Source organism: Anser brachyrhynchus (assembly GCF_964034855.1).
Source record: "Anser brachyrhynchus genome assembly, chromosome: 4".
In the NCBI taxonomy this organism is placed as follows: Eukaryota; Metazoa; Chordata; class Aves; order Anseriformes; family Anatidae; genus Anser; species Anser brachyrhynchus.
Window position 1 is genome coordinate 5,345,855 of NC_137698.1, and position 27,732 is coordinate 5,373,586.

The 27,732-nt window shown below is 39.3% G+C and overlaps 1 long non-coding RNA gene across 8 annotated transcripts in view; it reads right to left on the reverse strand.

Annotated features, from left to right (window-relative positions):
• Positions 1–27,732, reverse strand: part of LOC308194598 — a 137,499-nt gene that overhangs the window by 104,420 nt on the left and 5,347 nt on the right. For 6 of the 8 annotated variants that reach the window (XR_013950707.1, XR_013950710.1, XR_013950711.1 and 3 more), the window contains exon 1: positions 15,575–18,480. The exons of 1 other annotated variant lie outside the window; for it this stretch is intronic. This is a non-coding gene — a long non-coding RNA (uncharacterized lncRNA). Of the gene's footprint in view, positions 1–15,574; positions 18,481–27,732 lie in introns of those variants that run through there. One more of the 8 variants, XR_013950709.1, reaches the window with a different exon arrangement.

The window sequence follows — 27,732 nt, forward strand, 5'->3', positions numbered from 1 at the left end:
TTCCAGTTTTACAGTTAAAGTATTAATACAAATAAACAAGAAGATGAAGAACTATAATGAAAATAAGATTTATCTTCAATTTCTATCATTATCTAAGGACTCCCTTCATTACTGCCAGCGTTGAAGCCTCTGTAGGAAAACTGTTAACCAGCAGCTTTTTCTTTATGTGGAATGACCCTTTCCAATCTCCCCTGCTATCTGACAACCACAAAAGGAAATCTTGCTAGGCTAATTTTGAAGGCCTGAATGTGGATGTGCAGTAGTAGTGGAGGACTCTGAGGAGCTAGTAACAGAAATGCCAATTAAAGACTGGCATTTATTTCTGAGTCACTGAAACTCCAATGCAACTGACTTTTTTTTTTTTTTTTTAGGTTAGTTATTGATGACACTAATACCATTTGCATGGAAAGGACAAAGGATACTGATTTTGGTTTTGCTCACTTAAGAGTAAATCCAGACACACTTTGCACACCTAAAGTCTGGTCCATGTGCCTGGACTCCTTTGGATGGAAAGGAGTGAGCAGCGATGGCACCACATCTCGTTCTACCCTGAATTGACATGAAACCAGTCAAAAACATGCTACTGTATGGTAATTCGAAGGCACTCCAAAGGCCTGCCTGCAGTTTAGATAAAGATTTAGCACTGTAGAGGAATAATTTCATCAACAAAGAACCTGTGCAACCATAACGAGCCACGCTCAGAAGGGCTACAGATGATATAAGTAAAGTTCATCCTCGCTGTTCATCCACAGGTGAAAAAAATATAGTTATGAGCTGATAAAATGATTGACTGGATGCTTTGACATTTCAATTGAAGTGCTGCCAGCAGTTCACCTTTAACATTCAGTTCCCACTGTTTTCATCTATGCAGTTTTATGTCTTAAGACAAGTTAATTTTTCTTTATATAATAGTGACACATCCTAGTGCAAAATACATCTCAGAATAATGTTATATACTTAGAATAGATTTTGAGAAAGGCACTTACAGCTATTACAGGGATAGGCAACTCCTCCGTAAACTCAGATTGAAGAAAGGTTGAAAGTTTATGTTGAAAGAGAAGAGGAAGAAGAAATACAATAAAGTTTTCAAAATAGCACCTAAACTACAAAAGAGACTTAAAATTAGTTAGTAGTACCCTGCTTCAGAGCACAACGGAGATGAAGGCCATGGCAAGATGAAGGCACTCATGCCCTACTTTAACATGCAATAGAATTTTTTTTTCATTTTACTCTTAGTCTGGTATTATTCATGAATGCAGACAAAATATCAGACTACGGAGATCCCAGGTCTATTTCTAAGTCAGGTGGCCATTTCAAAGTGCTTCTGTGTGACAGTTTTCTACAGCAGAAAAAAGCATTTGGTCATACTTTTGTACATACACAAATCATTAAAATTTTTACTTACACTTTATACATACTAATTAGCCACAAACAGTCCCACACAAGCCATGATCAAGAACAGAATACTCTCACTTAAAAAAAAAAAAAATCTCCTTTGAGCTATCAGCAGCTCAAGGACATGCCAGGAAGTGGTTATTTAAACAGTTTCCTGATCTTCACCAAGAAGCTTGCTGCTAAGTGAAAAAGAATGTACGAGCACAAAGGCAGCAGTGCTTTGTGTTACGGTTGTGAGAAGGAATGGACCTTCCCATTCCTTCCTTTTCAGTGAAGCATTGTCTACACTACGTGCAGTCCAGAAGGGAACGTCTCTGGCATTGGTGTGTTAAGGATCCTTTCCCACAAATTATTCCCTTACCTGATTCATCCTATTTTTGAAATGCTGCTTATGCTAGTCTAATTTCACTTTGAATTTTGGGGAGTTTTTCTGCCTGCCAATTGGACTCGTTGCTTTGCAGCACTACTTGAAACTCAGCCCCCAAAATACAAAGAGGGTTCCTAAAATAATCCATGAGCTCTTGCAAGTCAGTGACAGAATGAGATGAGATCTCTCTGTCCTCTTCCAACTACTCGATCAGCTCTCTGCTGAGAAGGACCCCCAAAGCTCTATCTATTATGCTTCATGTAATACCTGGGACCCCAAAAACTCTATTTGTTTACTACGCTTTCTATAATAGCTGGCTGTTCAGAGATAGGCTTGGTGCATGCATCTGTGCTGAGAATTCAGAGGTAAGAGGGGAGGACCAGATTATGAGGGTTCACTCATTTGAACACTATCTTTATGCATCACCAATCAACAGATTAGTTCACGGGAAAGAGTGCTTCATAACATGAGAAAGTAAATACACTCTGCAATGAAGATGAATGAAATAAAAGCTAATGGTTTAAAGCACATTATCCGCAGTTGCTGAGAAAAAAACATAGAAAGACCAAATCTTAGAGAAAAGACACTATTCATACCGGATCAGATCCTACTGTTCTGATGGTGGGTCAACAGGACAATCCTTTCAGCTGGGCACCCCCATAGGAAACAAAACAAAGTTACGCCCTTTTAGCTGAATTGTAACAGAAGCTTGGTTTTGCTTTACATACGTTTTAAACTATGAAGATGTTCTGAAGCAAGGGGTTATGAATAACTAGTTCTGGTCGACTTCCTTAATTCACGTTACTCAAATAGCTAATCTAGTGGCTGTGTTTCAAAGATGTTTGTGTGAGCACAGCTTTATCAAGGGTAAATTTCCATAGTGTCACTAACATTTGGCTATGCTGCAGGATAAAGAAATAAAATATAAGCAAAGAAAAGTCTTGAGAGCAAACTCCAAGTTAAAGTCAGTAGGTATGATGCTAATAACGATGTTCTAAACAGCTCATGCAGCCACAAAAGGGATACAGAAAAAGTGAATTTTTGAAAGATGCAACATCTGGTATAATTTTTGGAATCCACACCCGTCCTCCCCCCATCCACTAGTACAATGTGTAGAACAAATAAAAATATAAAGCTGGGGCAAATATTTGTTGAAGAAGAAAGTAGCACCACACAAAGAGATGAGTTCAGCTATTCAAAACTTTTACTATTAAATGTTACCTTCAGATGACTTGGATTTCTTCAAATCAGAATTTTAGGAGTTCTTGTAATTTTAATAAAGTATCTTTAACAATACTCTCTTACATCATTACATAACTAAATGAAAATAAGCTGCATAATGTCAAATTTCAGTTAACTGCTGTATCAAGAGTTTGCAAGGCTACCTTTTAAAAGCAATCAGGAATTCCTTTTAAGGTTTTCACTTGAAGCTTTGCTGCCTTTTTGTTTCTCAAAAGATTTAAGAAAAGTGAGTGATGGTCAAAGCGGGGAGGTAAAGCTAAATAGTGATGCAGTAATTCATTTTCTCTCAGCTAGGAAAGTTGCCTGGTGAATCTTTCAGCAATACGGGAACATTGGCACAAGTCTTTCTTATCCCGAGAGAGTCATCTGGATTATATCCTTTCTAGCAGTGGGATTAAACCACTTGTAAAGAAAGAGATCCCTTTTTATTAGTTTTCTTTATTTATTTAAAGAAAACAACTTTAAAACTAGCCCCATAAAAAAAGAGGAACTTTTGTGTGGGTTTCTCAGGGCTCAGAATGAACTTTACAAGTTCTTCAGAAGAAAAAAAATGGTTTGCTTTATATTTTCAATATGTTGCAAGAGTCCTACTTTTCCGCAGGCCCGATCGTGACACTCCTCTGGTGTGAAATTACTACAGGGTGACTCCACTGATAATTTTTCAAGTACAAAGACAAGAACAGGGGGCCCTATATCTGAGGTCTCCCAAAAAGTTCTTTAAAGGAATGCACTGAAAAAGGGTCTTAGCCCTAATCAGTATTACTCCAGCACAAGAACAACACTAAAACCAAATAAATCACCGCACTGGAGATTTCCTCAAAAGTGATCTGTCATCAATATCAAGAGAATTTTTTTTTCCACTTCTACAACTTCAAGTGAAAAGCAATGATTTTGGGTACAGTTTAAGCTCACCTTTGAGTAGGCTTTGGGATGTCTATAACCGTGGAAGACGGAAGTTTATTGCTCCTACTCTGGTCTTACTGTCGGTTTTCACAGGGCCCGTGGGAGATCCTTTGACAGCAAGCAGGTTGGAAAGCAGCTCTGATGCTCTGAAAGCTCAACTTTGAGACTGCCACATACTGCACGTGGGGTGAGACAACGTCCCATTCAAATTTTTGGTGTTTTCTGCCACCAGAGGTTTTATGTTTTGATAAATAAAAAGCACAGGATTAAGACAAACAGCATGGTGCTTGGAAAAAAAAAGAAAAAACAACCCAAGGTTGCTCCTTCAGCGGCACAGTGGAACTGAGGGCACATATACTAAGCAGCCATGTGAAGAAACTATACAAGAAGTTTTGGATACACAAGACGCTCTAGTTACAGTGATGGTTAGGAACCTAGCAGTGGTACAGGGACCCAGGTGTGCAGAGTACTTTAACTCAGAGCATTACAGCAAACTTCTCAGAGCAGTTCAAACACCCATTCTTTACAGACTGACTTTTCACATCTCTGCCTCCTCTGGTAGATGTCCCTGCACACCCTCTTGGCCAGCAGGCCACCAACAGCCACAACTGCTCTGAAAGCAGTGCAGCAGCTCGCACCGATGCCGTGCACCCAGCAGCCTCTCCGGATCTAACACACACTGCTTGCAACGCAGCCAGCAAGGCGCTCGGCAGTCAGCTCAGCCCTTTGCTCTCCATACAGACCAAGTGATTGAGACATTTCTGAGCTACATTTGGTACCATTTTCTGAGTACATGCAAACCATCCTCCCCACTGCTCCAGACTGTATCCTGACATTCGATTAATTCCTGACACAGCCGTCTGCTTCATTAATCTCTCCTCCTGTCATTATTTTACAGCCATCACATATCTGCATGTCAGATAATTCAACACTTTCTTATGAGTTACTTGTGGACTCTTCTCCAAAATTATTTCTTCTCATTTGAGCACGTTCTGTTTGCTCGTATTGAACGGGTCAGTGAAGGGTTTCACGTCAGTATCAATGAGTAAACAGATGTGCAAATGGAGGGCTAGTTGTTTTCGTTTGCTTCTCACTGTGTTTGTCAAAGGATACTGAGTCAGTTTGGAAATGCTGTAATCATATTTCACATGCAAAATGTTAGAACAAGTTAGCCCCCGTTGTTTTGTATCATTTTATTTTACCTTAATATTTTAGGATGAGATTTATGGTAATTTATGACAAGATTATTTGTAAGAATGAAAGTTATAAAGATAAGGAATTAATCCAGACATTCTATATTGAAAATTAGGTTGCTGGACCCAGTTTTAGATGTATTTTAATTCCATGTAAAACCCACTAACTCCTTTACTTTCTTCTCAGATATTAGCTGCCAAGCAGTCGCTATTATCAAAATAATTGTATTTTAAGTCCTAAAGAAGTACGCTCTTGGGCAAAAATGGAAAGGAAGACAACACGTCTCTGTTCCACCAAAGTTTGCTTTGGATGACAAGTTGTCATGTTACTTGCAACCACAAACTTTTATCACTGTAATTTTTTTCACTGAAGTTGTGAAATACACTGGGACAGAATTCTGTATTGCCCATGGATGTTAAGATTGCCTGCTTGACAAAGTAACTGGGGAAAGGACACACAAAATATGCTCACTTACTGCATTTACCACAGTGCACAAAGCTGAATTTAAGTGCCAAGTCAGTATTCTTAAACTACAGAATTAATGCCTGCCTTATGATTTTTATTAGAGTAGAACAAGTCTTTGAGGCAAAAGGCTTCCTCCATCTGTGAAAAAGAGAAATTCCTCTTTAGAGAGACAGCCTCTGTTTGTGCTCATGCACTGGGCTTCAGCTTTGATACAGCTCCCTATCTTTTTACCCTAATGCAATGCTATTCTAATTAATCTTTGATATAAGTTTAGAAGCATGCATAAAATGGATAACACTACTTATCTGGTGAGCAATGTTTTTGCATCTCTCAGTACCTCTCCAAATATCATTATAATATTCTGGTTACTCATGAATTAAAGTACCTTGAAGTAAGGGGAAGGGAGGCTAGATCCAAGATGTTATACACACCTGTCTCAAATTATCATACACCATTTCTTAAGCGATGAACACAGAGTGACCTGCTAATCAAACTAGCATTAAAAACACCAATACAATGTAGGTTAAAAAAAATAAAAGTCAGGAAATACCAAAGCTAAGTTCAACCATGCTACCTTAACACATCTTTAATATACTCCTCATCTGGAACAACAATGAATGTTGATTTTTTATTTTTTTACTATTTGTTTGGCAACGTCTTTCATTCTTTTACCTCTCTTAGTGGTGAATGCTTTTGACAACAGACACTTGGCTGAGAAGCTAGAAATCAAACTTTGAGTACTGCTTTAAGAGGTAACAGACAGCATCTTAATCTTTCAACAAAAGAATATTCTATCTTTACAGCGCAGTACAGGATCTGCCTCTCAGAGCACGTCTCATCCTTTGTGCTGGTTAGTATTTTGTACTGTTTCAGGACCCAGCATTCCCACCTAAAGCCAAGTTGTCTACAGATGAAACCAAACTACAGCCTGTAAAGTAAAATCAGCAGGGAAGTTAGTCCTTTGTCTTTCAGGATAATAGAAGCAACTCTGTAAGTCATCAGAAAAGACCTTACTTTTCCTCTGCAATGAAAAGGCTACACGCTACTTGGCAGTCAGGTTGCAAACACCCATTTGAGCACATGCACTTAGAAAAGTGAATAAGAAGTTAGAGGAATCCCAGATCAGTTTTGTTAGGTGGCCAGATTAAGTCCTGGTTTCCACCAGACAAGTCAAAGTGAGCTCAGAAACAAAAAAAAAAAAAAAAAAAAAAAAAAGTCAGCCTGGCTTATATGCCAAAAAAGCATTCTGCTAGTCAAATTATTGCCTTTGTTGTGATTCCATCTCCATGGTTGTTCTAAGAGTTTATCCTGCTGCACAGAAGTGAGTGGGCAGGCGTTGTAGCAGTTACCACTCATAAACAGGCTAGAAGCTGCTTCTCACCTGTCTTTGCAATCTCAGTCCTCTAATGTCTGAAAACATTTTTTAAAAGTCATAAAAGCACCATCATTTTTGTCATTGCGGCAGTCAGATCTGAGTACAGATGGACAGCAAAACCTCCATGACGTACCAGAATTGCTATTAAAACACTTGAATTTTAGAATTTCTCAAAGATCTACTAAACTTGAGGTGGGACAGGTACAGTAACACATTTGTCTTTGCTTCCCCCTTCAGGCAAGCTGTGAAGAAATCCTTCTAAGCATTTTTCCTGGCTACCTCATATTTGCCAGAGATGGCAAGCTGTCTCCTATGCACAAGTGTCCACAGTCATCCTGAGATCAGGTAGCTCTGTAATCAACTCACAGTTCATTACTACCTGCCAACAACATTATCCTTGTTAGCAAAACACTGCTGAGGCACCAATCACAGCAAAAGAGGTCTCATTAAAGCCCTTAAAACAGTAGTGAAGTAATTGTTTAGCATTTGTGTCCTGTCGATCTTCACGTTTTTGTACAGCGAGATATATTACAGCTGGCTCCTCTTCTCTGAATATGCAGGGTGTCCAACATTCTCTTCATAGCATGTTTTCCTAATGAGATATCCAATTAGTCTTGCACCTCATTACAAGTTGCATGCAGTGGTTTACTCATGAAAGCAATAGGTTTCCAGAGTCTGACAATAAGTAAAATGTTTTCTCTCAGTAAGTGCCAGACCATCCCTGGAGGTATGCATGCCACGCAGAACAGTAACATAACTTATTTATTCTTTGCTCTAATCTGGGGGTGAAGACACCTTAATTATTTCTAGAGATGATCAGGACTTAATACGCTCTTCAGAAATAAAATACGGGTCAATTCATGACTACGAGGCCACAATTGGTACCTTCTTAACAACTTTGCTTGAACTCTGCTGTTACATCTGATAACTTCAGCTCACTTTTCTCCTGATATATAACACATACTGCTTTTTCTGGTTGTCATGCTGTGTTGGCTCTCCGAGTCCTGTATACGTTGTATACTGCTAGTTATGAACTCATGCTAAGATTGTGAAATACATCAAAGCAAGGACATTCAAAGTTTCTTCAGGCATTCTCATCTCATTTCCTTCTTTTCTGCCTTAGCTACAGTTTGTGCTCCACTAAATTCAGGCATGAGCCTGAGATTCTGGTAATCCATCAAAAGAATAAGATGCAGACTTTACGCTTTTTCAGAAGTACCCTTAGTGGGTGAGCCTCAAAGGCATTGCTGAAAACACCCAGTAAACCTCATGTCTTTGTGACAGTCTTTTAGGAATCAGATGGTATCTTGCCTTTCCTTCTCCCAAGGAATAGAATATGAAGTATTTTTTTGTTTTGGAAATTAAAATGCAGGGTTAGTGGTTTTTTTTGGTTTTGTTTTGTTTTTTATTTTTACAAGGCAGATGTAACTCCAAGTGGCTACACCTACTTTGCCCAATACTACTTGGGGTATACATTTCTCATGAAACTCACATGTACGTAGATAATGCCAAGACAGTTAAGAGTAAGCTTCAGAATTTTTCTCACATAGGTTTTTCAGTTACTATTTCAATCTTTCTCACTTACAGCTCATATGTTTCTAAAGAAGATCTTTAGGTCATGCCACTGACCAGCTCACACAAAAGCCATGGTTAAAACTGTTCTGCTAAGATTTCTATTATTTTTTTAAATCTGTCTTGTTACCAGCATAAAGAAAAACATTATTCCCAATATCATCATTTTTCTTCAGTAGTTAACATTTAATTTGATGTCAAGCTCCTAACTAATCCCCTTCTCTTAGCATCAGAGGAGAATGAGAGGCCTCTGAGATCTAGGCGTTTAGAGTAGAGTTTGTCTACATGCTCCTATCAATTTGCTGAAATAGCGTTGTTCATGGTCTCTATTTCCACAGTAACTCCAAATACCTCATGGGCTGCTATCCCTTCCTTCTAGAGACAACTTGGGTAATGCAAAATCTGTGGCATTTCTTTTTTTTTTCCCCCCCTTTCTAATGGAGTGGGTCAATTCCCATGCATACATAAACTTATCAAAAGAAATATTTTTGTTGAGTGCATCAACAGCAGAACCACATTAAAAACAATGCCAAGAAAGCAGGCTTGTGGCGAGGACACAGTATGCAGATTAACAGGGCTGATCAGTACTGGAGTTCTGGATACTCCAGTTTTGATCTCACTTGTTACAAGCAAGATTTTCTCCAGCTCACATTCTGTAATGGACATGAAGAATTTGCTAGCGACAACCACCATGAATTTAGTGGAACTACAGGAATGACTACTGCCATATAGCAGTGCAGCTCTCCTCAGACTTTTAGATGGATCCAGCAGTAACTCAATATTCCACTGTACCTCATAACGCTGCCACACAAGGCAATGATACTGGAAGTCTTCATCCATTTGCTTTTTCAAGGTTTTCAGATGAAAGAGACATTACAATACTAAGCTGTTATCTGTAGTTATGCTATGGGCTGGCAAGCAGATTCATATTTCAGTGGAAAAAAAATACTTAAAAAAAAAAAAACACAACAACTTTAAAACCAGAATACAAAAAATGCTACTGCAAAACCCACAGGAACACAGGAAGATTCTTTGCAGAATTGGGACAAATGTTTAACTCCAGTTTTTCTGCATACTAAAGTGATGTTAACTTTGTCCATTATTATTCCTCTCTAAATACTAACCTGCTTATAACCAAGCACAAATGAGCAATTGCATGAACCAAGTATTACCAGATAGCTCACAGGCACCTGCCTCCCATTTCCGAGCTCCTCTTTTCCTGCACACCCACCCTAGTAACAGTGGCAACCATTTCCTGCAAGTACCCTGTCACGCAAAGCAGTTAGTACTCAACAGGTGCAAGCAGACATCTGTTCTCTACCATTTTCAAAAGGCCATAAGTGACCCTAAATCCCAATTTATAAGCAATGACCGAAAACAATAACTGCTCCTGTTCAATGTGTTTCAACGTGCACAAAACTTTACTTTGTAAGGGAAAGGACAAACGCAGCCAAAGCAGTGATCTCACAGCATTTTCATCATGGAGATAGGGAAGGCATTTGTTCTCTACTGATAAAGGTATGCTTGGGACCTAGTCATGCAGTACAGTGTAGCTGTCTCTTTCAGAAAAAGATCAGAATACACTTTTGGTTTTACTAAAGAAGGCTTCAAGAACAGCAAAATTACCACCTTGCCTTTTTATTGGTAAGTGTTTAACTGCTGAGCTAAGCTGTCCCCTCTTCCCCAAGTGCCAGCTGCAGGATTGTTTGACGTGCCTGGCTAAGTCAAAAGCCTCTAGAGCACAATTTGGGGTTGGAGTGGAGAAAAAGGATAAAGAAGAGTTTTCAGAAGTTAGTAGTAGATCCATATGCAGAGAGGACCCTCAGTCAAGAATCACCTTTGATAAATACTCTGGTAATTTCACGATTCTCTAGTATTTATTAAAAGCCTATGATTTTAGTCACACCTGTGGATTCTCTGAGCATTGAAAGGAGACAATTTCATGACGTTTTTTACTTTTCAAAAGTCCTTGAAGGTGTCAATTTTGCAGATGCATCAAGTCTGTTATTGGAGACATTTTCTGCAGCAGATGAAATTACCCTGAAACAAGTTCAAGACCTGGAAGAGGCACTGTTTCAGAGGGACAAGGCTTGTAAGAGGTTTCTAATGCTACAAAAAAAAAGGAAATGCCCGATAGAAACAAACGTGTCTTTGTAACTTTGATTCTCATTTCAGATAAATTGAATACAGACACCAATTCACAGCCAGAAGGTTCCTGTACACAAACATGAACTCCCCTACTACCTCAAGTCCTAAGGCTACTTGCTTGCAATCTCTCAGTCCACAACTGAAACGAAGTGTGCAAGGAAAAAAAAAAATCCGTAACAAAACAAGGCTGAAAGTGACATAAAAGGTCTGTAATCTCATGGAAAAGCTTGCATAAAAAACAAACGGTACTACAGTGAACTTGAAATTCAGAAACACTTAAGCTTCCATTAATAAGACAGTTAACATTAAGAACTGTTTTGGTTAGAGGCCCTTGCCAAAATGACTCAGTAGCTCTGCTTTTAATTCCTCTTCTGCCATGAAGTGTCTTAGGATGCCTAGTTTTCTGGAAGTTTTTTCTACAGAAATAGAGCATCACAAGTGGCTCCTACTTAGAACAAAACCCCACAACAGTTTTTAAACACAACAATTTTAAACATGCTTTTGTATGCAACAAACTACAGATTAAAGTCCCAAGAATATGGCGAAATATAAATACTTTAAAAAGACCGTTTGGGGAGAAGAATGCCCAAATCACTCACTGCTGCAGGCTTCAGAAATGGCAACCCCACTTACAGGCTGACACCTCAAAACTTGTACCATGAGTAAGGCCAGTCCCAGGCACGTGGAAATCATGCACTCAATCCAAAAAGAGAATGGAAAAAGTAGAGCACTAAAAAAAAATGTTTTTTTAAATTGCTTGTGAGAAGGGTTGAGCTACCCATGAGGTGTGGGGATGGAGCAGAAGGAAGCAGAGCACCCTGTGTATCAGGCACAGGTGGCACCCAGCAAGCGTTTTAGTTCTGAATTCAGAGGGCATCTGGTAAACAAGGAAACACAGGGCAGAGATCCAACAGTCACATCGATACTGATCGTAACAGGTAGGTGAAACAACGGAAGAACTATCCTTAAAATATGACTATTGCTTAAACCAATCTTCCAAACACTTCCAAAAGAGCCTTATGGTGTTCCATGTGGATGGACAAGGGCTCCAGGAAAAATACAAACAAAAACTGCCCAAGGAGCCTGGGACCAACCAGCAAGTTTGTTCTCAGTTACTTCTTGCATTTCTTGGATTTCTTTCTCTGCAGTCATGCAAAAAAAAAAAAAAAAAAAAGGCCAGGAGGTCTCCTGGTTCTTGAGGCTGCATTTCCTACAACATGTACATTATTATTCATAGGGATCTTAATGGATAAACAATGCTAGGCCAGGAATAAAAATATGTATTAAGTTTGTTTCAATTCTGATCTGTAGAAATCAAATAGTTAATGACTTTTTTATTAGGGAGGTCTGTAGTTTCTCATTCTTCACATTTTTTTCCAAGACCAGTACTGGCTTGTTTATTATTACTGTTCATTTGTTGTTTGAAAGAACAGATGAAGATGAAATTAAATATTTTTCTGATGTGTTTCCAGAAATTAATTCCCACATTTCATTAAATTAATAACACTGGGCAATTAGCTTACACCTCTCCCCTCAGCATCAGGAGCTAATTGAGCAATGAATGCGTGTTAGAATTTACACTAAAAATATCCCTGAAAGGCACAGAAACAGAAAAAAGCAGAGTTTTTGTACAATTTAAATTAAAAATTAAGTGGAAAAAATCAAAACAAAAATGATTCCCACAATTACAACATCACTGGAGGCACAAAGTAAATGAAGAAATTATTATCTGGGTTCTAAGGGCATTGGGCGGGGATCAGGTGCTGCACACTGCAGCAATACAAAGTTCATTATAATGAGTATTTAACTATTAACCTGTATTCAGAGTCCATGTTTGTGTTCAGATTAATCAATCATTTATTTATTACTACTATGAGCACATCTCCTTTAATGACCAATTTTAACGAGTGATGCTGAATTCAGATGAAAATTTGAGCTGCATTATTTAAGACACATCAGTATGGGATTCTCTGTATCTTAGGAAAATAATAGTAAAACAGAAGCATAAAACCAAGCAGTAGGGTAAAAAGCTCCTAAATAAGTTCAAACACCTTGCTGTGTGATATTACTTAAATGGGGCTTCTCCTGATCATGAGTTGTACAAGAAAAACCTTGTCACTACTGAAAGTGGCACTGGACACTTGCCAATGGGCTCGTGCACCTATGCATCACTTTTCTGAAGTGGCCTTCATTTAGAAAGCCTCAAAGCGTTCCCCAAGATTATCTGTATTTTCTTAACACTTCTTCAGGTCTAGGCTATATAACCATCCCTTCTAACACAAAAAGCAAACCTTTTGGTGGTGGAACAGGGCCACTTTAAATCAGTAGGTAGCAGCTAGCCCATATAACTAATTAGAATAGGAAAAGATGACAGACTATTAACACAACTCACAGATTTTGCAATCTCTCAAGGAATGAGAGCAGGACTTCTGTCTCTCATGCAGCCTAGCCCTGTTCTTTCAAGGAAAGAGCTGTGCAGGATCTGAAATGTTATAGGGTGGAAATTGACCGAGCAGCTAGTAGTAGCTCCACTGCAGATAGATTATGCTCCCTTAATTGAAAAACGTTAGACTGGCTCTGAATTCAGCTCCTTCCAATCTCATTGATTTTTTTTAGTGCCATCAGGCTGTCAGGATCACAGTGGAAACTTTTTCTTTTATTTTTTATTTTTTACAGAAACCACTTCTGCCATTGCAGCATCTCCTGAAATAAAAAGCATCTGGTTCTACACACTGTTATGCCCCAGAAGGTTTTCATGTTCAAGATCTAGCCCTACCTAGCTTTGAGATCAGATCTCTATATTATCATTAAGCTCCATTCTTCAGAAACATACCTACCACGCTAGCCAAGTCAGTCAGTCTTAACAAAATCCACGCCAGCATATTTGAAAGATGACATGTATGATTCACTCATTTAATACAATTACTATGATGCTTTTATTGGAAAACTCTTGCATTCCTCAGATTCTCAGGGCTATTCATTATAAAGAGACCTAGGAACACAGAACGTTGTTTCTTTTGTGCTTAGGTTGGTAATGTGAGACAACCACCTCAGTGAGATCTTTAGGACATTTATTGAGAGTCGAGGCAGGGCCAAACAAGTTATCTAGTAAAAAGCAACAGTCACTATGTTTACCGTGTATTGCATGGAAGAAGGAAAAAAAAAAAAAAAAAAAGGTCCCCCCCAGTAGAACAGCTCTCTGAAAACTACCAGCTGAACCAAGGAGAAAGCTACACAGTGCATTAACCATGTGGACTATTAATTTATGTTGTCCAAACATACAGATGTGCTTAAAGCAATCTATGCACCCAACATCCCTCAAGAACGTGGCTGTACGTGATATAACTGTGTCCGTGCCAGGGTTGCTGCAGAAACAGCAATATCTCCAGCCCTGCACTGGTTGGAGTGGGGAGAACAACACTCAAGTATTTAATAGCAGTTCAAAAATTTGTTGAGTGTGATTAGTACATTCCAGGTAATAGATTAAAATGACTTCATGCTCCAGGCATCTCGGAGTGTTTAAGGGATTACAATAGGTAAGTATTACTTTAAGGAAGCCCCACATGGTATCACTTATTATGAACTCAGACCTCAAATTAAACACATGGAAAAGAGAAATGCTTTGGTAATTTACTCTACGCCTATCTCTAAAGCTCCCTGTTTCATCTTCTGCGCTGCCTGCACAGCTCTGTGTCAAGTTGCCTTCTAATGTGCTCCTAAGTCCTGCCTGTCTCTTGTTACGGCACAGGCGTGTGCCAGGCAGCAAGCCAGCTGGAGGCACACATCCCCATGCTAACTGGGACCAGCTGATGCTCTGCCTCCTGCAGTTAGGATGATCCACTGATGCAACGGAGCCACGCTTTGCTTTCAGACTCTAATCGCCACCACACCTGCCTTATGCCAGTATCCAGCACTGGCCTTCCAGTTAGTGCAATTTTATCCTGAGTAAGGGCTGTTTCAATGGTTAGACTAGTTCACTTCGACTTAGAATTTCACCAACTCAAAAAAAGTTGGTATGGGTAATTTTTTCTTCCTCATGAGAATGAGGAAAAAAAAAAAAACACTTGTGGGGCCGACATATTTGCATAAACTCAAAGCGAACAGAATATAGGAATGAAAAAACACAGCACTTCAACCAGTTCCCATCATATATGGCATTTTAGGATCAACATGAACAAAGAAGAGGAACCTCTGGAAAAGCTCTAACCTCTACATGCACCAGTGTGATTTTGTTCTTGGTTTTGACCTCTTCTCCAGCACCTCCATCTCCCCTGATGGCCAAGATGGACCGTGACCAAAGAGGACTACAGTGGCAAACACTAACTGCTTTCATTTAAACGATTTGGACACAGCATCTCCAGCCTTTTCTTCCCTACACACCAGCAGATACAAAACACTACAGAGGTGTGTATACCCGTGACCACAAAGCCCAACCCAGGACAAACCTCTAGAGACTGAAGGTATCTGGTAGGAGTGAGTGGCTGAATTTCTTAAGCATGCGCAGAAACAGCAATAGTTTTCTAGAAATGCTTCATTAATATGCTCCCAAACCTTAATAAGGACTAGCTTTGCTAATTAGATTTAGACTGCCCTGAAAACAGCAGCAAGCTCTATAAATTTCAACACATCCATCGGAGCAGCAAAAAGACACAGACATTGACATAAGCAGGTACAAATGCCTCTTCCACAAGTAAGCAGTAGCAAGAAATACTAAGACTGCTACAGAGCTGCCCAAACCCTTCTGCATACCTATAAATAAGGAACAGCATTTCATCCGCTTAGCCTACCACACGCTACCCTTTTTCCACTATTCTAATCTACCTCCTCTTTTCCCCATCCACCATTTGGAAATCGCCTTGCTGTAACTTAATTAATTAACACCCCTCGCTTCCCTTTGGCAGCCAGTCACTCACCTCCATTACGCAGCACAGGAAACCACACGCTGCTGCTCATCAGAGGTCAGCTTCTCTCTTAGCTTTGCAGTGTAGGAAAACTAAAATAACCACAAAACCAAGAACTAGCATGCTGCTTTGAAGAAAACTCACACAGAGCAGACCTATGCTTACCCCCACACATTCTCAAATGAGGGAGCAAAACCTTCCTATGGCATGCAAGCAGCTCACAGGTGTTCCCCCTGCTTGGATGCCATCACCTGCATAGCACAGGTGCTACAAATCAAAGCCTAAATCACCACTCACCACCAGGTTTTGCCAGTTCAGAAAGATAACAGCATCATACCAACAACGCTTTACAGCTGTTACATCTCCATGCATCTCAAAACTTTTTCTTTCTACTGTTTTATTTGCAGGAGTACTAAAAATGCTGTTTCGTTCAAAAGTGAAGAGAGGGGCTTTTCCTCTCAGAGCTCTAGAACTATTCAACCTTTACTTGAATTGTCTTGATGCGTGACCTAAAGAAAAAATAAAATAAGGCTATAGTTTTCCATGTGAGAACCAAGTTCCCTTCTCTGTCAAATCCTTTCTTCTACCTTCTCTCCACTATTTGACCTTAAGGATTATCTCAAAAGAACAAAGCTAACTGCCCCTCTCCTTCCTGCATTCAAATTCCTCTCCAGCTTATTTGGCCTGAGCCCCACTGCTTGCAGGTTTCTATGCTTTCTGATGTGGAAAATTACAGTGAAGTAAGAATTTCAGATTCTCTTAAAGTGCATGTTTTGTTGGCATTGATGCTTTTAAACAACAAGGTGAAGATGACATTAACATTTGTTGGAGTGGGAAATGCTGCAAAAGCAGCACTAAAGAGGACGCTGAGCGCCATAGAGCAGCATTTCCCCTTTTCTCTGCAGTTCTAGTCACATTACAGAGAGTGGATGTTTCTCCTTGCTTAGATGTCATAAGCAAGCATACACTGTGCTGGGCTTGATTTTTTTTTTTTTTGGAAATTCTCTCCTGGAGTGAGTGAGAAAGGAAATTTTTAAGATGATTGCAAACAGTCAGTGTTTTACAGCTCCAAAAGAAATGAATAGTCTATCAAGAGTCAGTAGAGTTATTTCCATCAGAGATCAGGAATGACATTAATAGCATTTTGAAAAGTACGAGTAGAATCCCGTCTTCATTACCTCAGTAATCCTGGAAGGACGAGAAGCCAAGAAACTTGTATGTTTAAAATTTCAGTTACATAATTTCCTTCATGTTTCACAAGAGACAATTCTGCTTGCCCTTTTCCATGTATTGTGAGAGCCAAAATGTTCCCATGCATTTCATTCCAAGTTCATTCTGTATTTTATACCTTCATTAGTATATAACCTTTGTGGTTTTTTGTGGTTGTACAGTACAGTCCATTATAGCCAACTGTGTATTCTCACATTTAAGACCATCTCATGAAAAAAAGGTTACGGATCAGTTTTAAAATTGTATGCTGAGCTGTGGACACAGACACATGATACACAGTTCAAATAAGAGGCATCCTATGCTTTGTTAGCAAAACTTTTCTTTGCTGAAGGTTCTCCTTTAAACAGCAACAGAAAGTTTCTGAATTTAGCTCTTCACATCTACCTTTTTTCTGTCTATATGCTAATCTCATTAACATATAAGTTATATGGTTGAGCATATACTCTACTTTTTCGTTTTTAAATTAAGTTTTTGATACATGGTCTAGTAGGAAAGACGATGGAAGTACCTGTGTGTAAGGCTGAGAAACAACGGGGTTTGGGCTGGCTTCAGCTTTTTCATTCAGAGCGCTTTGCCTCAGGAGCTGAAGACCTGCAAGGCCCCTTTTCTTCTCCACAGACTGAGCTCCTCTTGTAGTGTTACTCCTTATATATATAAAAAAACACAGGTCTATTCCTGAAAGGTAGCCACCTTCAGAAGGAACAAGGGTGCAGCTAGAATACAGCAATTCACGATAGGAAAAAAATGTTGGAGCAGACCCTTCTCTATTAATGGTTCATACATGTGATAGTTCAGCAAAATGGTAGATTTCATGCAAACATCTTTCAATTGTACTTCATAATCGGCTATACAGACCTTGACTGGAATTTTAAATTATTCTGTCCTTCAAATTCTTTGATATATTGACCGTTGCACCTTTGTCTTACCTTGTTTTCTTTACTGTTTCTAGTATCACTGTGTCTTGCTTGAGCTCTGGATCTGCTTGCTTCCCCGGTGCATCCTTCTGTCCCACACATTCGGCGTCCTTTAACAAGTGATCAGTTGCTCACCATCTTGTCATTTAAAATTCTGAAGTCTCCTATTTTCTTTCAGCAGAATTGAAGTGTGAGATGTGACTCGTCATCCCTGTGCGGCGACTTTTCAGAACTTGCCCCACTCTTGAAGAATTCCTTTTATTTTCAGAGCAGAAACGGGAACTCATTCCATTATGAGAAAATTCTCTAATATCAATTTAAATGTGAGCCTTTTACCACCATGAATATAAATATTTACATTCTTTTATAAACCACTGTTTCATGATGGCGTATGCCCATCCATTAGGTGCTTCCAGGTCTCTCCAAACTACACTTCAACCTAATTTACTTGACTTTTTTTTTTTTTTTTTTCTTTAAGCACTGCACCAGAACAGGATGTCCTACAAGAACTGGCAGTGAAACCTTAGATCATTAAAAGTCCAGTACTATATTTTGCAACATTTTTGATGAATCACAGGATAAATATTTGGCCTGAGCACAATTTCTGCAAGCTTGAATTGACTTTTCTCACCCTATTTTCTTGTCCCTTGATGCTTTGATCTAGTGTAAAAGGAAGAATGGACCATAAAAACACTTAAGACAGATATTCTGGCTTCACAGAACATGTTTTTTCCATTTTGTCAATTTTTAATAAGGTTTCTGATTTCTTGAACAACTGTAAAAAGAGAAACTGTGATTTAAAAAAAAAAAAAAAGAAAAGAAAAAAAATGAAGTAAATTGAAAAAAAAAAAAAAGAGAGAGAGAGAGAGAGAGATCCAAAAGAGTTATAAAAGAGATTTGAGGATATTCCAGTTAAAGTCCACCAAAACAAGTAGCATAAGACATATGTTATAAGATGGACACAGGCTCTCCAAAGAGCAGATATAATTGAACACTGAAAATGATTTTTTTCTATACTACCATAGCATTACACTTGGCTAACGAGATCTACTATGAATCCTGAAAGTTTTTTCCTGCAGGTGAGGGAAAATATAGAATATATTAAATAGAATACAGCCAAGATATAATTTTAAATTTAGGAAAATGGAAAGACAGGTGAAACTAAGAGGAAAAGCACCGTGTTGCTTACAAGTCATAGAACTGTTAGTTTTCTACTAATACCGTTGTTGTCCTTCTTTTTCTATGTAGAGTGCCAAAATTTTATTTTTTTAATTGATGACTAAACTATCCAAAGACTATATTGCTGTATCACAACTAACTTATCCATTGTGCACTAAGAAGTTTTCTAACTGTGAAGGTAACAGCCTCAGTGAGGACTAGCAAGGCAGCAAACAAAATATAGCTTAAGTTTTCCTCAGATATTTCTTTTCCTATTGAGACACACTAAAAGGCACGTTGCCAAACCAACATCTTAGAAACGTCTCCCACATTTATATGCTCTTCCATAATGACATTTAATGTGGCCAAATGATCATCAGCGTCTCAGAAAAAGTGCATAACCAACGCTTTCATGCACAGTTTGTGTTTTAAGTTTCACAGTTTACCTTTGTCAAGAACCTTCAGTTTCTTTCCGAAGTAGTTTGGCCTTCAAGTTATGTCTGAGGATCCTGCTTTTAATACACACCTTTCCAAAAGGATTTTCAGTGAGAAGAATCAGACACACACACTGACCCGCAGTTCTAAAAAAGAAGCAACTTTTCCCTTGATATCTATGCATAACCGGAACATCGTGTATCTTACAAGTTGTACAATCCCCAAATGAAAAACATCGGGATGAGCGTTCAGATCTAGCAACTACTGGCTCCCTGTTCTGGCAGGTAGGAATCTCGGGATTTCACAGCTGCAGCTGTCTGTCAAGCAACCCAGAAAGGCCACTGCCTTTCCCCCATCGCATATCCAAAATGAAACTTCTGCGATGCAAACCATATCCTTTGGGCCTCAAGGTGAAACATCTGAAGTTGTTCCAACACAGCGAAATGATCATTTTTAGCAAGGATTCAATGTCGTCAATTGCATTAGTCTTAACGAGATACAAGGTAGGCATCGGAGAAGTCTCTAGAAGACAAAGGCAACTTAAATTTGCTGAGAAAACCAGTACCCATCGACATATAGAAACCTCAGGACACAAACAGCACCACTTGATTTTGTGTAACCTCAACTGCAACTCTCAAATAAAGCAGGGGCATGGAAGAATGCCTTTCCTTGGCACCACCAACCAAAATTAAATCCCTGACTGGAAGGGACAGAACAAGAACTTAATGAAAGAGGAGAAAAATGTTCTTTCTTGAAAAAGCTGTGAAATTGCTATATCTTACCTGCTATGCTCACTTACAGAACATCCTCACTCCTTGTTCTTTTGTAGACAAAATGCATGACCTGGGAGAAATGAGTACCAGGGGCAAAAAGGCACCTAACAATTGCGTCTTTCTACGAGTGACAAAATGCTTGTCTCCCCTTTCTTGAAGAGGGCCATTTAGAGAAGTGTTGCTTTTTATCCTTTCAATAAATATTTTTCTCTCTCTCAATTCCGACTATTAAAAATAATAAGAGAAATATAATACAACTTTAAATGAGAGTTTATATATCACATGCTTTATGACAGCTGCTTTTATTTCACTTTAGATTAACAAAGCCTTTATGTTGAGGCTTTGGAGCTGACCTTACAAAGCAGCAATACCATTAACCCTGAAGCACATGTTTCCCATTTAATGTTTCTGAGGTAACATTCTTTGTGAAAGTGAGAGAAAGGAGAATGCAAACTTGCAGGAAAAATAAAAGTCTGAGTGTCCTTCTTTTGAACAGAATTAAAGTCAGTCTGGACACTGGAAAATATGAAGTGAGAGGCTACGGCCTTACAAAGAGCTTCTCAATGGGATCCCAAGAGTTACAATGCTCAGCTTTCCTTTAGTATGCCATAGCTCATTGTCATTTCCTCTCAAGAGGCTGAACATATTTTGCCATCTCAATTTGAAGTGAAAGGTCCCGCTTACATCAATGTTATTTCAGTTTTAACCAGAGTAACTCAAATGATTTATAAGCACACCCAACCAAAAGAGCACTGTTGTAGTTTGAATGAACAAAGCCAACAGAGTTGTCCTGGGGTACAGCAGAGAGAAATCTGATCTGCTGCATTTGCATGAGTCATGAGTTACTGTTATTCATGTAAATCTAACTAGTCCTAATGGCATTTTACCATTGTCATGTTCTAGCGGCTCAATGCGTGAGCAATATATTCGCTTTTTTCTAGGTTAAGCTTAACAGTGCCTACACACAAGTCCTCCATCCTGTTTTTGTTCTCGTTAATACCTCCACATATTAAAGCCTGCTCAGTATTCTTAAGCTGCTTTCACAATTATGGTTTTGTGCTTGAAACTCTTTCTACACTCTTTTCAGTCAGTGAATCTGAAAAGCTGCAAACTACAGTCTACAATGTTCAAGATAAACTCAAAAGAGACAGACAGATCCGGGAAAGAGGTGGAAAGAGACAGTTTGGTCGCCATTATATGCTTATATCTGGGACCTTGCCAAAGAAAAGAAAAAATGAACGCACAAGAAAAGGATAAAAACTGCACGATTTGGATGAGAAACCAACAAATTCGGTGCTAAAATTCCCATCGGTGCCAGTGGAAGCTGGATCAGGGTTCCTGTAAACATACAGACTTTCACTCTTAGATCAAGCCTCCTCTTTGAAACACTCCTGCAAAGCCTTCCAAAAGTGACGACGCAGGATTTGCTGGAGCTGCAGCCGTTATCCAAAGCCCAGAGACTGTGCCTGCGCTATCTGTGACCAGTATAAAATTGACAACTTTTTTTTAAGGACTTGGAAAGCTTGTTACATCAATGTTTAAGCACTTAAATTTATAATCCTAACTCAAAACTGCAACACTTGCCCTTTCCTACTGATTCAAATGAGAATTCTTGGATGCTGAACACTTCTGGAAATTAGAGCTGTCATCTAGGGGGCAAGGCAACAAAGGAGCAGCCTGCTTGAAGTATCCCTCTGTGATACTCTTGTCCTAAGCCTCAGAAGATCCAGATGCTTTTTGTCCCAAGACCAATGTTCGTTTTCAGAGAGACCCATCAGCAGCTGCACAATCCCCTTTCCCAATCTTGCATATAGTCTGGATTTACATTCCTGATGCATCAGATGCATATAGACACAAGGGTTTTATAAGGTTTCCAAAAAAACCCCAAACGTGTTACCTTTAACTTGCACAGGAACCTTGGCAAAGCTGTACAATCTTACTATTTGTTTCACCAAGTCTATTTCATCACTATGATATGTTCTTTAGACTCAGCTTAGACTCCTCCAAACAATAAACCAACCAACCAGTCATTCTCCCGCATCACCCAATCCAACCTCAACTTTTAGTTCACAGTTTCTGCCCTACTTTGTGGTGCCTTTTCTGCACTAGTGCAAGGCTTTGTCCTTTTCTCCTGGGCCTGTACAAGCGTCAGTAGTCTTCCCTTTCAGATTGGGCATGTTCCCCCTCATCAACTTTTTTTTTCTCCCCATACTGGTTAAACCCAGTATTGATCAAGAGGGCACAACAAAAGCAGGCTGAAACAACATTTTAGCTAACAGACAGCTGGTATGCCCCATTCCCATCCCACATAAGACATTACCCTCTGCCTTTACAGTCCCTCAGAGTTTCCTGTGATATATTTAACTTCCTACTCTAAAATGCTGGTTTGCTGTGCTTCACTGGAGGCACCGCTGCAGCTAAGTGACTCCCATGTCTAAATTTGTGTTTCAGTAAGGTTACGGAGAGAGATCTGAGAGGTGAAACACTACGGAAGTCACTCTGTGCAAGAACAGACTGAAGTACCCAACGTCTTATCCAAACTATTGTCTAAATTACCACATCATCCTTGTACTGAGATCCAAAAATACTAATTTCACCACTTTGTAGTCCCAATTACAATTTTTCAGCCAACTTGTTGTCCTTTATAAATACAAACTGTGGGCAAGGCCCCCTCTCCCTTTTTCCCTCTGTTTTCTGTAACAGCTGGTCTTGTTATCATTAAAGGTATAAAACAGGCCAATATTCAGATTTCTGTTGTTTGCTGGTCATTTTGACTTCATTATCTTTGATGTCTAGAAAACCATCTTTCTTCATGCTGTTTGCATTCAAAAGAAAAAAAAACTGCAATTCTTTTGGTGTGCTATGAATAAGCATGAGCATGCTGGGACAGGAAATCAAATACATGCCACTACAATTAAAAAGGACTAATTTGTTAGCAATTCTGTAATATTCCCCAAATGCAGAAATTCTAAACAGTGTGAAGTCATCTGCATAACTCCTCTCTTCAGCTGCCAGGGTCCATAAGCTGAGTCTTCCATAACAGTGATTATCACGTGTAATAAGATAGCATGCCAAAAGTTGTGGACTGAGTAAAAAAACATACAGTACTGCTCCATGATATATTTCATGCAGCTACTGAACCTCCCATCTACTAAACAGACCCCCCCCCCACCCCCCCTTTTTTTTTTTAATAAAAGCTTCTTCTCTATTATTTTCCATGCTTTCTCAGCATGCAGGGGTGGATGTCTGCCCTTCTTGGTACATCCACTTACAAAGCCTGTCAGCCCCACGTGCCGCCAGTTGAACTTCGGTGCTTATGGCAAGTTAAGAGCTGCAGTTTTAAGAAGCTATTTCTCACCATTTTGGAAAAAAAAAAAAGTGCCTATTTTATCTATTCCTACCATAAAATACTAAAATATTGCTCTGCTTAGAGCCCTTACTGAATGACTGAAGCATGCAGTTAGCATGCATTTCACAGGACATGACTACAGGCTTTCAGTGACCCCTCAAGAAGCACAGGATCAGACTGTCAGGAGCTGGTCTTTTCTAAGGAAACTGATAATTTAGCGACTGAATCCAAGTTGTATATATGCTAAAGATAGTACTTCCTTGAATCAGGATGGATTTATCCTTTTGCTAGAGTAAGAACCGTCAGAACCAGTTTAAAGTCCCACACTTGTCACAAAATAACACCCAAAAGAAGGTGACAGGAAGGAACTGGAGATGCGGATCATGTTAAAACATGTTAAAGGCAGCACACCTCCTGCCCAAGTGCAGTGTATATACAAGCATCCAGTTATTCAAATTTGAAACAGAAAAACAAAAATGTGTTTCTCCGTACAGCAAGATTATAAATTAAGACAAATCGGGTCTTGTGAGGTTACGTAAATGCTGACAGCTGTGAGTTCTCATTCCCACATTAGTTTTTAGTGTTGTTTTTAAGTAAAGCTGTTCTCTCATTTGAGACAAATATGATTTCTAAAAAAGAGCTGTGGGTGTAGAGTAGGAGTTAGTGCTCGTTTGCTCTTCAGAGCCCATAAATGATATTGCGCTGACTGAAAAAGGTTTTATAAAATATTAACTGATGATAATGGGCAAGCAGAGTTTGAACTATGAGCAATCTGATGTGAAAACATCAGCTCACTGCATTAGTTTTTAACTGGAAAAAATAAACTGCACTTGAAACTCCAATTTCTTGTTGTTGGTTCACTTAACTGCCAGGCAGAAACTTTTGTTGCCGTACTGGGAGTCAGCATTTAGTCTCTGCTACACGGCTGTTGTTTATGTACTGCTGGGTCCTGCACGCCTCTATTCTGATAAAAGGCATATTAAACATTGCATGACAATAAATTTTAGCTAGACTTCCACTGGCCATGTTTCATTTGCGTTGGGCTAGAAATGGAAAAGTCTCATTTCTCCCACAGAAGTTAGCCACAGCACAACACAACGTTTTAAACTCGTCACACAGTCTAGTGCATCATATAATAAAATACACTGGGGACTTAGAACTTGGATAAAAACCAAGAGAAAATGCTTTTATTCTAAATTACATCATCAGTCCATGAGCCTGACAGAGTGTGAGTAAGGCCACAATCATCAGCCTGCTCTTCAGCCCCTAGTCACCCTCCTTTTTAGAGGGGGGCCAGGTTTGCATCAGAACTGGAAGTGCTGGCAAGAAACAGCTTTTTCCAAGATGCCAGATATCGGATACAGGAGGAAAAACAAGCAATCTTTGGGGCACAGAGGCTGCTGTCAGCTAAGGAACTGAATGGATGGAAGCTGTACCCAGCTCCTCCTGGCTGGAAAGACATGGAGAGGAAAACAGCTGAAGTATAGAGGCAGAGTAGACGAGAGAGGACAAGGTCTCAAAGTCCTTAAGGAGCAGAGTGTGTTCCCTGAATTTGCAGTGGCTATTTCCAAACCTCAAAGTCAGCAACAAACAATGTAAACTGACTTCTGAAAACTTTATTCTAGTTCCTATTTGTTTCTTCACATGTCATTAACACCCTTTATGATTGCCAGTCATTAAATTTTGGTGTCTTAACGAGGTAAGACACAACAAGGAACCAGGTTCACATTCTCCATGTGCCAGTGTTGACTCCTTACATCTGTAGATGCTCTGCAGAAGGCTTCAGTGCTTACTGAGTCTGAGTTTCAGGTTGGTAATGTTTCCATACAGTTTTATTTTTCTTCTCTATATCTACAAAGCCACTTTCAGGAGAGCAAGCACTGATGCAGTTCTGTATTTTATATTAAACAGGCAGATTTCCAGCCACCGAATAAGATCTATCTTAATCTACAAATCTATATCTACAAGTCTATCACACTTCAAGTCCTAAAAATGAGTTAAAGAGTCTGGGGCTCACAGTCCTAATCCACACACCAGCTTTATAACCACATACCTTGCACCCCCCTACAAACTATTCAGAGCTTTCATAAACCAGAAACAGCAATTACACTTTCCTAAACAACTGCATTGCTAGAGCAAGCCCCAATGGCTTGTAGAACAACTTTTACAGCATAATACTGACGTTACGCATTCAGTGCTTTGACATCATGAAATATATTGGAAGATACCCTCAGACTCGGCTTGTTTCGAATTTTTTAGAATATAAAAAGCATCTGTTCAGGCTTGATGTTTAAAAGCCATCGTGATTATCAGAAATAAGAAAGGGTAGTAGTACTTTTAGTTGGTATTCCAGTTTCTTAAACTTGTACTTTTAAGAAACAATCCTTGCAACTGAGCAGTTTGCCCCTAAAGCGCATGTATATAGACAGAAGACAAGAAAGAACCATAATCAGAGTATAAAAAAGTATTATATTGTTCGGTATTAGGTATTTTAAGAGAAGTCCTCAACATGTGTTGTATCTTTATACCCTAAAAAGCCTGGAAAATAAGAAATGAAGTAACTAAAGCTGTCCTGAATACACACGGATATGTTATTGAGTAGAAAAGTATCATTTTTACATTCTTAAGTAGTAACTTTATATGCTCTGTATGCCTTACATCCTATGAAAAACCACTTAAGGATTAGAGTGCATATGAGTAGCAGTGGGACCAAGCCATCTCTGTGCATAGGTGCAGCTTCTGTGGTTATTGGGGTTACATCGGTTATAACCTTTCCAGCATTGTGGGAATATTTTTGGCAAGTAAGTCTCAAGTTATCTGTGTCCCTAGTGAACACTTTGCAATAACGATAATACTTTTTTTTATTATTATTATTGTGATCAATGCTGTTATTGCCCTACAGAAATCTGTTGCCTTCAGGTAAATCAATCCCACTATGTACTGTCAAAAGAAGTGAATACTCCCTCTGCTATTTAGATGAGGAAACTGAGAAATTGTGCAGCTTCTCCGAATAATGGAGTGAGAGCTACAAAACCGGTAGCCAGATCCAGGTTTCCTGAGCTTCCATGAATTTTCTCCATTCACAGGACATACAACAGAGGGGCAAAATACTTTTATTTATGAGGATGAATTTGAGACTAATCACAAGAAAGTGAATGAGTATGGTGCTCTGACTTGGGTTGTCAATACAGAAGATGATGTATGCAGCCAGTCACAGACTTCATCCAGATAAGTGTGTGTCAGGGAAACAGGATTCTTAAGTCTGTATTTTCATGCTTTCTGGATATTGCTTCTTTCTCAAGTATCTGCCTTTAAAATCAACAGCTAATGATTTAATCAGATTTCATTTACTGTTATTTATACAAGTGTAGTCTTAATTGTAGCATCACCTCTTACTTGCTTTGGCCAATTTGTCTATTTCATGTGAAGCAGTGAACAGAGACAAACATGTCAGCCTTGCTGCACAGTCCTATGGCCAATCCTGTGCACTAGCAACTTACATCCAGCCTTCATACTATAGAAAATGTATCCTGGAAACATGGGTGAAAACAAGACAGCTTTAATATCTCTAAGTAATCTGCTTAAGAGACAATATAGCACAGTAAGGTATATTAAAAACATTCTTTCTATATTAAAAAAAATTATATGGTGCCATGGAGGAAGTTGTTAGTTAAACCAGAGAAGGTGGGAATAAGTAAGAGCATTTGAAATTGGAGGCCTGTTGCAGCGTGACATGCCCCATTGTACAACACATCCCCCTGCCTTTCGAAAAGCCATGTCATACCAAACCATGCTAAGAGGAAACAAGAAGAGAACATGGTCCTGTGCCTTGTTACAGAGCAGCACTCTGAAGCCAAGTGCTTCGAAGAACATCATTCCTGCCAACTAAGCAGAGACAATACTTCCACAGCAGAGACACCAGATCAACATGTCAAAAACACCGGCTTCTAGTACGAAGGTTTTTGCAGGGGATGAATGAAAGGGTTATCCTGTGGATCCTGGTGATCCAGTGGGAAAGCAGAAAAACAACTTCTGGCAGATGCTTTCACTGTGCTGACAGACAGTTCAGCTCAATCTCCTCCTAAACGCAAGGCAGGCCCTTGATCTGCCTTTCTGCCAACTGTATTTGCCATGACCCCATATTCCACTGTAAGGAGTACAGTGGGAACCTGAGGAGCTAGTTTTGCAATTGTACAGGTGTAGTTAGTCTGCAGCTATAGCCCATCTCGTTTCTTCCTGGCAAGATCAATCCACTTGCACATAAACTACACACCGCCTATACTGCAAAGAGAAACATGATCTTGTAGGTTG